Source organism: Ailuropoda melanoleuca, chromosome X (assembly GCF_002007445.2).
Source record: "Ailuropoda melanoleuca isolate Jingjing chromosome X, ASM200744v2, whole genome shotgun sequence".
In the NCBI taxonomy this organism is placed as follows: domain Eukaryota; kingdom Metazoa; phylum Chordata; class Mammalia; order Carnivora; family Ursidae; genus Ailuropoda; species Ailuropoda melanoleuca.
In genome coordinates, this window is record NC_048238.1 from 23936532 (window position 1) to 23953820 (window position 17289).

The 17289-nt window shown below is 40.0% G+C and overlaps 1 protein-coding gene across 2 annotated transcripts in view; it reads left to right on the forward strand.

Moving 5' to 3' along the window:
- Window positions 1–3343: 3343 nt before the first annotated feature.
- Window positions 3344–17289, forward strand: part of IL1RAPL1 (interleukin 1 receptor accessory protein like 1) — a 1333324-nt gene continuing 1319378 nt past the window's right edge. Inside the window, exon 1 of one of the 2 annotated variants that reach the window (XM_034649157.1) lies at window positions 3344–3473. The gene's annotated coding sequence lies outside the window, so the exon portion shown is untranslated. Of the gene's footprint in view, window positions 3474–5014; window positions 5275–17289 lie in introns of those variants that run through there. The other variant, XM_019797284.2, reaches the window with a different exon arrangement.

A 17289-nucleotide genomic window follows, 5' to 3' on the forward strand; every position in this document is an offset into this window, starting at 1 on the left:
GTTTGCAAATCATTTTGGGAACCTTCCAAATGAAAGGCACTGTATAAATATACCCTCCCACCGGCAGCCAGCCGGCTTTCCACCGGGGATGCATTTGCATCACTTATGTACATAGTGTTTCATTTGGGGCATTGCTTTTATTTTTATGACCATAAAAGAAATATTCACAGTATGAACAATAATGTAAAGTGCATTCAAGAAGATACATATTTGTATATTTTTATGATTTGAAACTTAGAAATCTGAAAGAAAAGCAGGCATGGCATTTTTCTTTCCCATTGCTGTTTGCTTTTTCACAGCGTTATTATTTCTGAACTTTATGGTAGAATTTTGCTGAAATGCTCAAGTCTTTGTCTGCACATCATTTGAGAATATGTGGTGGTGGGTTCAAATGAATGCTGCTGGCAAAAAGCCTGAAAATGAAGGGTGCCTGATTTTGCATTTATTTGTATCTGTAATAATAGTTTGCTTTAATGCTGCCTTTTTGTGCATGGAGGTGTAAGGGAAGAAAGAGAACAGCAAGCAACCTTAGGTATAAAACATACTTTCTAAGTAACTTAGCATGATAATGGGGACTTGGACAGAGAAAAGAGACTTTGAAGAGAAATATTTTAGCCTTTATAACAAAAGGGGGGCTGATTTCATAGAACATTACTGGAGAGCTAGACTTTGAATTTATCTCATACAGAAAATGTTTAATGAACTTTTGGAATAAGTTGCCCAAAGAGTTAGATCAAACCTCAATAAATTATGTATTTACCTACACAGAATCATCTGCATACAAAAGGTGAACAGAATTATAACTCCTTAATTTATACATTTCCATAATTAATTAGATCTAAACAGAGTGAAATATCCCACGTTGGACCTATTTTCCAGATATTCAAGCCTTAATTTCATTAGATTTAATTTCATTAAAAAGAGGAGCTACTGTGAATATTCAGAGTAGTTTTTGCATTAAAAATCATCCAAAAAGGTAGATTAAATAAAACTCTTGCTCACGTCACTGAGGGATGATGTAAAATGTTGACAATTAAATGTAGGCTACCAATGGTTAAAGGCAGACTCAGTAAGAATTTGAGTTCATTTCCTGTGTTCACAATTCTCTCTCATACATGTAAAACCTGATATTTTCTCACTTTTTACTGCTAAAACAATGAAAGTGATTTTTGAAACCCTAGCTATAGGGTAGTAATGTTAGGAAATAGCTCGCTCAGGTTATTTGTGGCTTATAAAGGAGATGTTATTGCGTTTTCCATCTCCTCAGTCAGAATATTATTGTAGCTAAACACTAATTTCATACTCCCAGTAATACCAACTTTGTTTCATTAAAATGAATTTCTTATTTAAAATATCTTGACATTCTTCTTTTTTATTACGAGAAAATAAAACAGCAGTTCCTTCAATTGAGAAAAGCTAGAAGCATGAATTGATCTGCAGCCAGTTTTTACTACAAACCCCATAATGCTTTGGATTATAGCCTACAATCCCCACACTGCAGCACCAAACTTACTGTTAACCATCCCGATACTGGAAAAGAAAAAGAACAGAACATTTGAGAAGAACTTTGTAACATGCAAGGATTCTGCTCGAATAGTAAATCATTAATTTTGGCAATGTTTTCAGATTTGTTGGCCTTTTCTTTACTAAAAAGGTCATATTTATGAATATGTGCACTATTTTTTCATCCTGAATCTAAGGTCATTTACTCTCAAACAATGTGCCCAGGTATCTACTCCCCTTGTCAAAGGCTCTTTTACACCCAGCATTGAGTTGTGTAGTTTTTTAGCCCCCCTCCCCAACTTTGGTGGGAGGTCAGCTTTTTTTCAGATTTTAAAATAAAATCACAATACATTGTTTAATGCTCTAAACATCTGCAAATGAGAATTTGGTGAAGTAATTAAAATTCTTAATTAGATGCACCTTGCAGCTGCCGTTAGTCTTAATTGGCAATAATGCAGCTACATTTTGTTCTGACACATATCTTCAGAAGAGTTAGAGAAAGAACTGAAGGGAGGGAAGAGGAAAATGTTCCCACACAGTTCAAGACAGTTCGCACAAAGAGGATCCCATGGCAACAAACAGCGAGGCCCACAGTTGGCTCTGTAAGATCCAGGAATAGACAATGCTTCACCTCAGATTCAAACAAATACTTCCCTTCCTGGATCTGAAGAGAAAGCATTTTAAATCATCTCTTGCGATACGATTTAAATGGTCAAGTGTTCACCTGCGTCTTTAATACACTTTTCAAACATCTGGAGAGTCTCTGCATACAGCCCATATCACGGGAATAATCAGGACTCACGCTCAGTGTAGTCACATACTGACTGGCAGAAGCCTTGCAAATAAAGGACTTGATTTTTGTACCATATGGAGTTGGAGTGGACCTTGGCAACCTGTCTTTTTACAGACAAGGAAACTGAGGCCAAGAGAAATTAAAGTGATTCCCTCGGGAAATTATGGCTACTTAGGAGTAGATACTAGACTCAAATCTAGGATTTGAGCCTGAAGTCCGGGACTTTTACTTCTAAACTTTGCTTGAAGCAATTAAATTTGTTAATTGTGCCCCTCCCAGTCCGCCTGAGGTCTAATTCTTCACTTAAATGGGTCAGCGGAAGGACTGGGATAGGTGTTGAAAATATAGCTCTTCTGCTGTGAGAAGAGGAGAATGCGCGTCCCCTTCACCTCGGGGCCTCAGTTTTCTCTGGATTAGAGCATGTGGGGAAGGAGCATGACGAAGGGAACGACTGGCACACAGGAGGTTAATTTGGGTGAGTTACCACCAGGGAAACCATGTCAGACTTGCCCGCACACTTTAACCAGATCTTCTCTCACCTTGGACTGGGAGCTTCAATATAATGCTCCTTCCTTAAAAATACAGATTGACCGTCCTTTCCTCTCCCAGTCCCCATCAGCCTCACCTGCGCCCTGAGTTTGGCTTGCAGTCGTTTAGCTCGCGTTTCACCGCATACGTTCACGCGTTTCCTTGATCTTCAGTTGTGTTTTACTCTCCAGATTAAATGAAGACCCAGTTCTCCAGGGCCCTGGCTGCTTTACCTATTTATTGTTCTATGTGGGGCTTATCCTCTTAAACTTTACATTGCAAAAGCTTGTTGGAGTGGGTTAAGGTTTTCTTGAATGGGGGCTACAGGTGGTGTCTCGGAAAGGTCGAAGAGTGAGGCCGAGGGAGGGGTGTTCACTGCAAAAGTGTTTCTCAGTGCTTTAACTGCCCTGCGTTCGCACTGTCGGTAACTAACACTGTGGTTACCGCGTAAGCATTAACCATGCCCAAGAGTCTTGCTTCTCCAAGCATAGTCCGTACACCAGCAGCATTAGGATGGCTCAAGGACCAGTTTATTAGAAATGCGGACTCTAAGGCCTCACTCCAGACTTAACTGAATCAGAATCTGCATTTTAACAAGACACCCAGGTGATCATGCCTACGTTCAAGTGTGAGCAGTACAGAATCCCAGGTGGGTATTATACTATCCCAAGGTAGTATAAAGGGCAAGGATCTTAAACTGCGCAAATTCCCCCGTTTGATTGCCCGGTACCTATCTGGTCCCTCTTCTCCCGTTAGGACTCCATCTCAGAATCCTGCAGCGAACTCCGTTACGCGGTGGAGGGGAGGAGGATCCTCTTCAGTCTCCTCCCCTCTGCGCCCCGCCCCCACCCCCCACGCTCCCAGAGAGCCTTCCACCAGCACCCCTCTCCCAAATCCCTCTTCCTTAGGGAAAATAATGCTCCTCCCAAACTGAAGGAGCGGCGGCGGGGAGGATTACTGCCAGAAGGACTTACAGTTTACATATCAATACAGGCTGAAGCACTTTGCAAGACTGCCCTTTACAAACAATTATCACCTTGCCTCCGGGAGGGAGGTTCGGAGCAGCCCCCTCCCCTCCGGGCACTTTGCTCCCTTTAGCAATCCCGCTTAAAGTGATACTGAGCATGGTTCTGTGGGGGTGGGGGGCTCAGGGACCGGGAGCGGTCACGGGCAAATCTGCTTTAAAGAGGAGATGAAAAGGAGGTTATTGTGAGCGTGTCAGTTTAGGCGTCGCTCTCTGTACCTTTCTGCCTCCTAGAGAAATGGAACCCTAATTCTAAGGTGGCTAACGCAGGAATGGTAAACGTCCACATTTGCCGTCCAGTTTTGCCTGGAAAGACAGATTCCCGTTATTTGAGGCCTCTCGGGGTCTTTTCCAAAAGATTCCCAGGCTACCCTCCTTCCTCTTTAGTCTTCGGAAAACTAAAACTCGCAAAGCGGTGGCGTTCTGTGGATTGGCTAGTACTAAAATATCCATTGGGTGGCAGTAACACTATCCTCTTTATGACTTGCAGCAAACCCAGAGAATGCATTCAATCAAATGAACCGATCTTGTAGAAACACTGGAATCATTTATGCATTGCAGTTCCTCTTTCTTGTTTTCGCTCCTTCTTTCCTGGGATATTTTGAGTGGATTGTGGCTATTAATCAAGATCCCGTGCTATTCGAGGTTTGCTTGTCGTTTTCGCTCAGGATTAGCATCATTCAAGGCAAACGCAAAGCTGCTTTTTTCCCCCCCACTCTTTTCTGAAAAATCATTTTTGGGGGCTGCTGAAGAGAGCTAGGACCCAGGAGACACCTTCCCAAACAGCAGGGGTTGTGTGCTTTCACACAGCAGTACTGTACAAGGAAAACCCCGTCGGATCTGTTATTGCGGGATACTTGTGAAATATACATAGGATTCTTTCTTATGGCTGCATCCCGGATCTGGAAATTTTACTTGGGGAACAAGAGGATCTGAAGGGCTACATGTATAGAGAAGATTTGCAAGCGAGACTCCGATTCTTGTCATAGACCTCTCAGACTTCCTCACTTACCGGCCTTTTTCCTTCCTCCTTTTTAAAAAAAATTTCTTCCCTCTTTTTCTGCTCTCTCCTCTCTCAGTGTCTCCTTTTCTATCTGCCTCTTCTTTTTTCTCCTAGTCGCTTCCCCCCCCCCCCCCCCCCCCCCCCCCCCTGCTCTGCACCTGGATTGTATCTTCACCAAACAATCGGGCACTTTGAGAACTAACTGGAGGCAGTCTTGTAGGGAAGAGCTGTATGGAATTATCTGCTTTTATGGTGAACTTGGCATTTGTGAATGGGTATCTTGTTCACGATATTAATTGCTAGCAAAAACAAGAAAAAGAACACAGGAGTAAAACGTGGATTTTTCTGAATACGCATTGTGATGACCAGCAATTACCTTGCCGACTGATATCCAGAGGAGAATAATTTGGAAGACTGTTGTGGGTAAGGTCATTTTATATATGCAAACCCATCAGTGGCGAGAGCAAACTTGGGCGTTTGTAATGGGAATGGGTGACTTGGATGATTGCTGCATCGCATTGATGGCTGTGATGTGGCCGTTATTGGCACTGAATGGAATAACTGCAGTTGGGTGTGTTGGTGTGTGTGCGTGTGCGTGTGTGTGTGTGTGTGTGTATGTAGGTCTGTATTCTGAGTGTAATTGAAAATAAATCAAAGCATCACTTCCCCCTCCAATTATTTTGATATGGAAGAGTGTCTTGAATTAATTCCGGGTAGACACTCTATTGTTTGGATGCAATATTTGTGGCTCCTGTGTTCTGGTAGGGGTAGCAGCAGTGAAAGGAACACTTACTGAAGAGCCCTATTTAAAATGAAACGAGCTACTCTTTATTCATTAAAAGAAATATGTTTTCAACTCAGTGCAGCATTCTGCTGCATTTCACAGCCGCAATGGGACCAGGGACATCCCACTTGTCAAGTTTTTAAACTTTAAGGTGATAATCATTGTTAATTATTCTCTAGGTTGTGATTATTGGAGATTATTAAGTACCCTGAGCTACTTTTTTATCCACTGATTATCATTCGGAATGAAAAGAAAAGAAAAGAAAAAACTGAAAATGATGAGCAGAATAGAGGATCGTGCAATATTATTTTAAATACCACCAGATGCTTTCTTTCTCAAGTTTGATAGCCCAATAATATAATTATTTACCTAATACCCTAAATAGCTGAAGCTGCGACCCACGTGCAGGGGAGTTGAAGGTCTGGAAGCAGAGACGATCCTTTTATTGCAATGCAGCCAGCTTTGGAAATGCAGGCAATTACACACTTCCCTTAACCTTAAGTTGAGGATGTGTCCTATCTGCTACATCTATTTTACCCTTTCAGTAAAAAGTTAGAGACTAGAGCACGAAGGATGTTTAAGCATATTCTGCCTGGGAAATGGTATAAAAAAATCAATATTGATGACGTGGTTCAGTGCACTGTACTGCAATGCAAAAGTCCCATATTCAGTACCTATGATGAGAGAATGGAGCATTTACATGTGTTATAAATCTCACCTGGTAGATTGATCTGAAGGGGAGGGGAGAAGATATGTGGATATGTAGGAAGATGGATGGAAGTCGTGCATAATCGGTGATTATGTAACTTCATTACATCAGCGAGCTTCAGTCAACGATAGTGAGATGAAATGATTGTATAGAGGGAGGCTCCATCGCCCTGTTAACTTTTGAAGGCTTGTAACAGCTAACAGAGGAGGAGGAGGGCAGACGGAGATTAGCTCAGAGGGTCCTGTAAACCCTGATCTCTGTGGCAAATTTAGCATGAGTTTTCTCATAGTGAGTTTCTGAGGGGCAGCAGATCTGTGTAAGCTTTAGAGCTGGACAGGACCAATTTTAGCCACACCCGTGGAGAGTCAAAATGAGTCCGCAACGTTTCAGAAGTGCCCCGTTGAGTAATTGGGACTGATGATCCCAGCCAAGGTCATAGTTCTGTACCCTATGATTGACATACATGACCCCAACTGAGCAGAAAGTTAAATCAGTTGAAATGATGACTGTGAACAGAACGACTATTTGGGGGTCCTCTTGCATTTTTGCCTGGTAGAGCTTAATGCAGATTTCAGCCTGGTGTTTCCCTCATAAAAAACGATTGCTTCCACAGTGTGTCAGAAGTGAGTGTTTTGTACCTTTATCTTTGCCTTGACAGACCTCTTTCTGGGCCATTTTAAACCTCAGGGAAAAGAGCAGTAAAAACCTTCCAAGGTAATTCCATCTTGTTAAATTAAAAAATAAATGGCAATGAGTTCATTATTCATACAATCTCAGAAATAAAGAGCAGTCCATTTTCAAGTTTTACTTATTGAATGGCTTAAAGGACATGTTGCAGCTGCCTGTGACTTTTACCATGAGATGAGATAAAGGTACTGTGCCCGCTATACAGAGGAGGGAATACTGCGGAATAAAATGTCATTTAACCCTGATGTTTTATTTGGACTTGCGATGTTTTAAAAAAGAAGATACACATCAGCTCCTTTTGGCCTTCTAATGTTTCGGGGTCTGTTTTTCCCTCAGAAGATTCTAAATTCCCTCAAAATGCAACTCTGCTGAAATCCTAACCCTGTGGAATTCAATCGTCTTTTCATCTAGTTGTGCTATTTCCTATTTCCCTTTACGTTTATTTTCCCAAGAAGGTTAAGGGACTTTGCTAGCATGGGGATGAGATGATTCTTTCTGTTTTTCCTATGGAGTCAGGTGCAGGATCTAGACATCCACTAAGTAACTTTGCAAAGATCTGCTTACCCCAAATCAGAATGGTGGAATGGTGGAATGAAATTTTGAGCTCTGGTATTTGAGACCACTTTCCTGTTTCTGCAGGACATACCCAAACACTGAGTGGATTTGGAGGTTTGGTGTTCATATTGTAGAGAAAATTGGATATGAAGTTAACTCCTGATTCCTTCCTTCAGGGGTCAGGGTAACCCCACATCTGCTTCCAGACTCTTAGTCTCTGACTATGTGCAGAAATACAGTCTGCGATGATTATTTCGTGTGCTCCTTATTGTAATATTTTATAAATGACTTCCTCATTTGTTTTCTGACATAAACCACACATATGTTACCAAACAGGGCATATTCTGGAGGCCTTATAAGCTTGGTAGGGGATAGAAATAATACTAGAAAGGAAAAGAAGTCTCTGAAAAAAGATACTGACCATGAAACATACGTACCCATGTAATTGCTGTCCTTTGACTTGAAGACTGCATATATTCACATTAGGAAAGGTAGTTTTAGTCATTTTAATGGCACTTCGTAACCTGTTACTTTTTTTTCCGTCGACGATTATGTAACTGAGGCAGATTATAGCATTTTTTTCAGTATCCCACAAATCAATAATAAAAAGCTTTGCCTAATAGGAAAACACTTAAACATGAAGGCAGTGAATAATTTAAAATACAGTATCTATTTCTCTATTTCGTTGCCCTTTTATCAGCCCAAGTTATGTAGTCAGATTAGAAAATATTTGGGGAAAATAGAAGAAATAGCATTTATAAATATGCAAAGGACTCATTTTATTTCCTGACTAGTTGCTTCAGTGAAGTCAGGATGTCTAGCTGATAAGTAATCACAATATTCCTCAAACTAGGAAAAAATGGAAAAGAGATGTTTATTATGTTTGCAACGTATGTGAACAAATCATGTTATTATTAAAATGACTAATGCATAAAACATTTAAGAACAACTGCACTTTCAGGATTAATTTAAGATTTATATTTCAGATTCTTTTAGTTTATTATAAACTGAAGTGGTTGGGATCTACTTTGTCTCACCACTGATACGATCTTTGCTGTTTGGTCAATCTCATGTTTTTATAAAGCAGACTATTCTAAAATGTGTGGCACCCAAAGCACCCAAGGGTTGATTAATAAGATGTAAAAGTAGCAAGTTTTCTGGTCATGTTCAGCTTCTAAAGCATCATTGTATAGCACCATTTGGGCAGCTATAGATAAGACCGTGTCAGCAGTTTTATTATTAAATTCCAAGCCTATTTCCATTAGTTGTATCAGGAATGTCCGAGAGGAAGGAGCCCAGCGCTCAGAGACATCCAGGCATCCTGGAGTTTGGGGCTGAGTCAGAGGCCCCCAGTTGCACTTCAGGCTCTGCCAGTTACCAGCCTTGTGACTTCTGACCCTGTGTTTCACCTCTCAGGGTTCAAGATTATCCTTTAAAATCAAGAATCCTTTAAAATGGGGTAGTTAACACATTGCACTCAAGAAAGGCGATGTGTGTCTAAGGGCCCACCGTCCGGCTATGCCTTAGAAATACATGCAATTATTATTATGAAGCATTCTCCAAAGTCGCATTAAGTTAACGGTGCATTTTCCCCTCATACTCTTATTGTAAATCTTTATAGGCTCTCTGTAGTCCCAATTACAGTTCGCTGGTAGGTAATACTGTTCAGTAAGCAATGGACAAATTAAAGGCTTTGGTGGCTATCTTTCACTCAGGTCTCTGTTTTTTTAAGCAGTACTCATATGGGAATATAATTGCCTTAAGTAACTAAACAAACGTTTGCTTTTGAATAACATTCAAAGAATGGTAACTAAGGGTTTTGTGTGCGAGAGTGTTTTCAGCTGATTACTTGGTGTTTTGTTTTGTTAATTCTCCTGAGTACTCAGGTGTTTCTGTTTTTGGTACCAAGAGTACACAAACAAATGTTGACAAACTTGGTGCTACCACTTTAAATTGGGTTAATTGAGCAAAAAGCTACTCTCTTCTGTCACTTTATTACCAAAGCCCAATGCATTCGAATACTAAGTGTAACAGAGGGTATGAGAATATAAAGATAATAGTTCTGTTTTGGAATTTGCTCATTGCAATAATTACAAACGTTCTTTAGGGGGAGGCAATCCCCCGTGTGTCACCACTAACACTGCATTTCTTTAGCGTTCTTGTATCTTGGCATAAATACATTTACACATGTAAGAAGGGCATAGGTGGTGATAGGACCTTCCATAGATGTTTTTAAGCAACTGGATAATCAAGTGAAAAAGTAAGTTTTTGTATTTTGGTGAAGGTAAAATTGTAAAATGGAAAATTAACGCTGTAAATAAAAGTAAATGTACTTGGACTTAAACAACTTTCCTGCTAAAGAGCAACCTTCTCTTTCTAAATTCCCAGAGTCTTGCTTTTTATGTTAAGTCTTCCCGATATTTCTTTGTTTCAGATGAATTTGATCATGCGTGTTTATCTGACTTCACTGATGCCTATAAATAGCCAGCATTTTCTTGGTTTCTTATATTTTTAAAATGCATATTACCGTATGACTTATGGAAATGCTTTAGATTTGCTCAGGCATATTTACAAAGGAATATTATAGGAATGTAGACAGGCTTGTTTATTTGACAAATTCTGCTAATCACCATACAAATATGCTTTTAATTTTCACCCAGAGAATGCCACCCTGGAGTATCTTACACTGCAGACAGCATTCCATTACAGGCCAACCACATGGCTCAAAGAACATTCCCTTGCTGCTTACCCTGACCATTGGCTTACAATGAAAGAACCTTAATTGACATGCTTTTTTGGTTCCCCTGTGTAGACACAATATGCAGGTGTCAAAACTCTAAAACTCCTCAGGCTTTTAGCTTTAGAGAAGGATGACTGACCGGCCTGGTGTTGCTTGCCTATCACACGATCTGAAATTGCCAAGCAAGGAGCTGTGGATAAAGCAGAGGGAGAAAGGAAAGCACTTTTAATATTTTTCTTCTGAAAATCTGCTCTTTACTCTTTTCATATTAAAACATTAAAAGTAATTTTTCTCACGACAAGCTATCCAAAGAGTGTGTTACAGTTACTATGTTCATATATAAAATGCAACAAATGGCACTGAGCTATTTTGTTCATACAAGAGTTACATATCTAAGAATATATATTTAACAGTAAAATTAGATTGTATTTTGTAATATTTTCTAAGTCAGGAAATAGTGTGTGGAGTTTGGACTCAGCAAAAAAAAATGCAATGGACTGTGAGTTGTGATCATATAATTATAGACTATCACTCTTTCAATATGTTTGTTAATTATGTAGCTTACACTTTATGTGAATTATAATTATAAATAAATCACTATATGAATAATCATAAAATTATTCATAGCGGTTTATTTTGTCATGGGCTGATCGAAGTGAACTAATTGGTAGGTTCTTGCCCTATCAACATTTACATGTAATGCAACTGTGAATTGGTATAGTGATCTTCATCATTTTCTGCTATAAAGTTCCCCTTTATAATTGAAAAAATTGGGAGGCCACTTGATCATAGTTGTACTTTCAATATCAGTTGATTGAGCAAGTGCATAATAATAATAATGATAATTATGCATATAATCAGTCTTTTAAAAATGAATTTGACTGTGTATAGTCACAGCAGGGTCTATTTATATCTTTGAAATACATTATCTATATAAAAAAATTGGTGTCTATTCTAGATGCTAGACCTCTTGGAGTAACTCCTGCAGCCCAAGTAAATTAAAGGCCTATATGTCTACACCCAAAATGCTTCCATTGCATCTGCACATGCAACATGTTATCTTACATATAAAATAAATGGCAAGTTCATATGATGGTGAAATGTGGATCAAAGGAATTGGATTTTTGAATGTGTAGAGTTGGAGTATCTAATTTCCTAAGAATATACATTTAAAATTCCAACACAGGTAAATTCACTTTCAAATTTTAAAATTGAACTATTATAACATAAACGTGTCTGATGTTATGGAATGCTTGCATTTTAAAATATAAAATAAACATTATTTTTATTGCAGTCAAATGGAAATGAATTAATATAAATGTAGCCAGAGCTGGTTATGGTAGCCTCATACAAATCTAATGAAATTATATACGATGCCCCATTATGTCATTTTAGCCAACAAGGAAATTTTGAACCAGAGGAATGAAATTAGGTTCCAAGATCTCACAATTCATTTGCTCTCTCCTCCATGATGTGTGATTCCACTTTTCTGATATGACACAAGCCATCAGTTTAGTATTTTAGTTACATAGCAATATGTCTTGCCGTAAGATATTTTTTTAGTAGTGTGAAGCATAAGAAAAGTAATTGTTCTTGTCGAAGCTAATTTTAGTGCATGTAATCTTTTGGCCTCTCGCTCACTTGACTCGTGATCACTCACATGGCACCCCCACTCGGAATCTGTGGACTTTATTTTTCCTTTATGCGCATCATACACTCTTGACCTCATTTGCCCTCCAGAGACGCAAGACAGGGAACGTTGGGAAAATAGGTTACTGGTGGGGCTTCCTTGCTTTTCCATGCTGTCCTCTTTCCCATTAACTTTCTATCTCCCCACCTGCAAGGGATTGCTCTTCTTTGGAGCCCCTCCTTTTTCTTGACTTTTCCACACATCCCACAATGGATGTCTCTGGCTTTTAGGATTGTGTGCTTCCTTCTTGCTTCCAAAGTCATCCACCTAGAGGTCTTATCAAAATATCTTTCAGCCACATTTGACCCGTCTTTGAAGAGATGGAATGCCATATTTCATTTCTTCACCAACAGGGTCATTCTGCTTACATAGATGATAGTTGTGAACCAGTTTGGGAATAATGACGGCAATCTTATTTATATCCCGTTTTCTGAGCTACCACTACAGAGCTACTAAGTGAAGGAGATACAGCCATATGGATCTCTGATTTTTGTTAAGATGTGTGACATACGAACCACTGGTAATATGCTAAAGAGAAAAGTTGGGAATAATAGGCTTCACCCCTTCATATTAGGATTGGGACATTTGGAGAAAATATGCCATTAATTTTTTTTCTGACCCAGACAAAAATGGCTTCCGTAGATTGCACTGTAGGTGATAAGGTGGCGAGGGGGCTGTGGTGGGCGTCCTCTTGTTCTGGTTGGATCTTGCAGTGCCCTCTTGTCTTCCTGAGCAGGCAGCTGCCGGACATACTTGTTTGAAGAAATGACACCGGCTATTGGTACCACAGTGTTCCCAGCCTCTTGCCAACTTTATTTCAGAAGGAACACAGTCAGAGGAGCTAAACACAGCAGTAAAAAAGGAAAGCCGAGAGACCTAAAATGGTATCAGCTATTTTGTGTAAACAAAGCTTCATGTGGCCAAGGGAGAAAATTTGAATGTAACAAATGAATCTGGTGGCTCGCAGTGCTAGGCTTTTGAATACCCCTGTTAAAGCCCCTAATTGTTCTCACCATGACTGAACTCCTGAATGGTACTCAAGAGGTTTCCAATGCCACAGTGTGTAGAGTAAATGCATTCAAGGGGTCTCTGGGGGGTTTGGACTCTGCTGCTTTCCCTTGTTGGGGTTCTCCTCCAGGCCCATAATAACACAGTCACAGAGCAAGCCGCTTACATCAGTGGGTGTGCTCCTCGCAGTGAGTGAACAGTTTAGCTTAGCTCCAGGAGGCTGGTGCCCTGATGCCTGTCTGTTTTGTATTTCCAGGGCCCAGCATTGCGCATGGCTTAGAGTAGGTCACCAGCACATCATTGTGACATGAACAAATGCTGAAGCATTTAGTGACAACAGATCAGTTTCAGGTCAGAGTTCTCCCAACCCCACGATGCATGGTAAAATGAGAAAAAAACTGCTGATTTCAGAAAGCCATAAAGGAAAATCGAGTAATAAAGGAGAAAGGATTAGTATTAGTAGTTTGTAATCTACAAATAGGGAGAAAAATGCCTGACCCTTCTTTCCTCATTTCCTTCCTTCCTTCCATCCTTCCTTCCTTCCTTCCTTCCTTCCTTCCTTCCTTCCTTCTACTCGCACCATAAATATTTGAGTGCCTTCAGTGTACAAGGAGCTATAAGAGTGTGTTCAAGGGATATTGAGATGAGCGAGGGATAGGGGTGAGAAACAAAATCACATATAGCTGTAATTCATGATAGTCTGTAGTCAACTACTTCTGAGAGAGGTGTCATGTATGGTACAGGCTTGGGAAAGGGTCAGAACACATGCACTTGGAAGGGTTACGAGAAGCTCGTTGAAGGAAATGAGGTTTAGCTAGACTTTGAAGGAGCTCATATTGGTGTGGAAAAGAAAAACGTTCCAGACAGAGGAGAATCAAGAACAGAGATATCATAATATCATGGGGTACATGATGCGGAATGTAAGAAGTTACGGCTGGAGCCCCAGATCTCCAGGTCTGGCAGCCAGGAACAAATGGAATGGGGTTTCATGGGCAGAAGGAAAACAGAGCATTTTATAACCTACTCAGATTCATGCTTTAGGAAAAAGAGGAACAAATTAAAATTCTGTATCTCCAGGGTACCTTTGATTCCCAGCTTTGTGAATTTCCCAAGGACTCCCAAATTCTTTGTCTACTGCAACTTTCTTCATGTTGAACCCCTGTTCTCCAACAGCCATTATGGGCTCTCTTCATTTCCTTTTCTCTTTCCTCTTTTCTAAGACTAAACCACTGTTACCAGTGCTAGATAAATACAGAGCCAAAGTTTAAAATTAACTTTTTTTAAAGCAGAAGGCAACATTCTATAATGGAATGTATCCATTCAAACTCTCTTTGCTTAGTTAGAAAGTTGCCACCCACCCTAGCAAAAATGCTGTGGTTTATATGTAACTCTTCAGTGAGAATGTTTGGCAATTCATTTGGGAAGAAGGGGAAGTTGGAAAAGGCAGCTGGGGAGAAAAGAAAAAGGAAAGTGCTTTATGTAATGTAATGGCAAGGTAGAAATATGAATTCCAAAATGGTTTTATATTAAGATCATATGGAAAAAAGTATTGCTTTAGAGTAAAATATACATTCAGTAATGAGAAAATAGGATTTGGGCACCTGGGTGGCTCTGTCGGTTAAGCATCTGGTTTGGCTCCAGTCTTGATCCCGGGGTCCTGAGATCCAGCCCTGCATCAGGCTCTCTGCTCGGCAGGGAGTCTGCTTCTCCCTCTGCCACTCCCCCTGCTTGTGCTCTCTTTCTCTCAAACAAGTAAAATCTTAAAAAAAAAAAAAGAAAAGAAAAAAAGAAAATAGGTTTTATTCCTGGCAAGTGTGAACCATTTTGTTAATTCCCAATAATTATAACACTTTGAAATTCTAGAAGGACATCAGAAAGTGAGCCTCCTGAAATAAAAACCCCTCATTTTAGCTGAGTTTAAATTCTTTCTCTTACCAAATACTTTGTCTGCATTTCTACTAAGAAGAATGAAACAAACCCATAAGCATTGTTTTTTCCATACTTTTTCTGATCATTTTATACTGGAAGTTCTACTATGCTGGGAAATGGTCAAACACTGAAGAGAAAATGAAAAGGAATACAATTTACTTAGGCACAAGCTAAAAATTATCTGCACGATCATCAGGATTCAGCTAAAAGAACAAGTAGCTCTGTCTAGTTGTCAGAAGTCACTCCCTCACCCTGAGGATTTGCATTCTGTGCAGGAATTTGTTTTTTAAAAACTGTTGAGGTCAGTGGGAGCACCAAGGTGTGCCTTGGAGGGGTTTCAGCTAGCCCTCCCAAATCCCTGTCGATATTCCCTCCCCCCATACTTTTTGATGGATATTAGATAATTTCGCGGTATTCTCCGAAGTGCCCTACCAACTCAGCTTCAGCTTTCAAGTTTGAAGCCCTTGCCAACCACATTAGCACAGGCTAAGACCTTCCTATGCAGAAATGTGGGCCATTTTCTCAGGTGGTTATTGAGTGGCCAGTATGGCTAATGCGGCCCTTGGCCACCACTGTTCTTCAGTCCTATTAAATTAACAGAATTGCTCCTTCCAATACGCATTTTAATTGGTTAACACCTTCATGTGAATGAATCAGAACCATTCGAGGGTCCTGTCTATTATAAGGATTGTGCTTAACATGGGCTGAAGATGTTAAAGAAAGTTCTTGCCATCAGAAGTTCATGGGCTAGTGGGGAAAACATCTATGTTCAGCTAGGTTCCCTAGAAGCAGACGGTTTAGTTGCTTCTGAGGCAGAGGAAGAAAGCACTTGTGGTGTCATTGCACCTGAAGGCCCAGCGTATCCTATGGGTCTTTCACAGTTGTCCACAATTGAGTCAATGGTCAAGGCTTTCTATTCCCCCATCCAGCAGTCACTGTCTGTGGGCTGCCCCGTGGAAGGTGGCATAACCGTGAACAAGACAGCTTCTTGGGGCTGAGGGCAAAGCCCAGTGAGGGACTCAGCTGTGAGCTGTCAGCGGCAGGATGGGTACATAGGCCATGAAGAGGGAAATGGAAGCTATTTGGAAGCTCTGACAAGGACACTTCATCCCATTGCTGCTTGAGGCCAGCTGCATTAATGCTGTAGGAAATTACTTAGGAAATACTGTGAAATATTAAATATCTGTTAAAAGGGGTAAAGATACTAAATATTATTGAGTATGAGACTTTGCTCTATGTAGTTAAACTTTAGAGACTGGTTTTCTGAGGAATGTGGTTGAATCCATATTATAATTACTCCTGTTCATAAGTTACCAGATCATCAATATTTAATGAGCATCTCCTATGTGTCCTGGACTTCCATAAGGAGAAAGGAAGGAGTCAGAAATCCAGGCCTGGAGTGTTTACATAGGACCTATTTTTATTCAATGGTTTATGTACTTGGTTCCAAGGTTAAGGGGAAGAGTTGGTAGGAGGTCATGGAAGGGACAAGGAAATGGGGCAGAGTAGCATGGGGCCAAGTTCTCTGAATTCCAAAGATAATAAGACAGTTGTTTGGGTTGTATGGGACAAGGCTACAGAGGAATAGTGAAAGTTGGCAGAAGGCAAGACACAATGAATTGAGTGGTAGTGGAATAAGTTGAATGTAGATTTACTGGTACAGAACAAACATAATGAAAGCAGTGTTTCATTAGTGTTAGCCAGTCTGCGATCTGGACTGGGGGAACTCGTTTTGAATATAATGAATTTGAAATTATAGAAGTAATATATCCTAGAGTTCCATATTTACTGAAAGAAAGAGATTCATATAACACTATTCACTTTTATATTACATGACATACTAATATCTTTCCTTAATGCAAGGGAAGTGCCATCACTTTATATTTTAAAATGCTTTCTTTGGCCCTAATGAGGTGGTAGAAGACATCTTCAGTTTTTTATTTCCTGTAAAGATATTTAGTCAACTTGAATACACTGAGACCATTGTGCTAGTAAGTTTTAAAAGTAGTGGCTGTGTCTAAATGGGCACCCACCCATTAAATCATAGAAAATTTGAATAGGAATGAACTTAGTATACCTCCTTGCAGGTATATAAAATCTCTCTACTACAACTCGAATAATTATGTTAGCTCGTATTCATTTTAATCAACAACCATGCTGACTATTTTTCTCTTCAGTTGACCTGACATTTGACTACATGGTCACTTCAATTCAGTTCACCCAATACTCCCAGATTATGTACCTTCTCCATGCTAAATGCAAGCACTAGGTTAGAATGAGCAATTCACTCATTGCCAAAGTAAGCAAAGGTGTAGATTGCTAAGTATTTTTGAAGA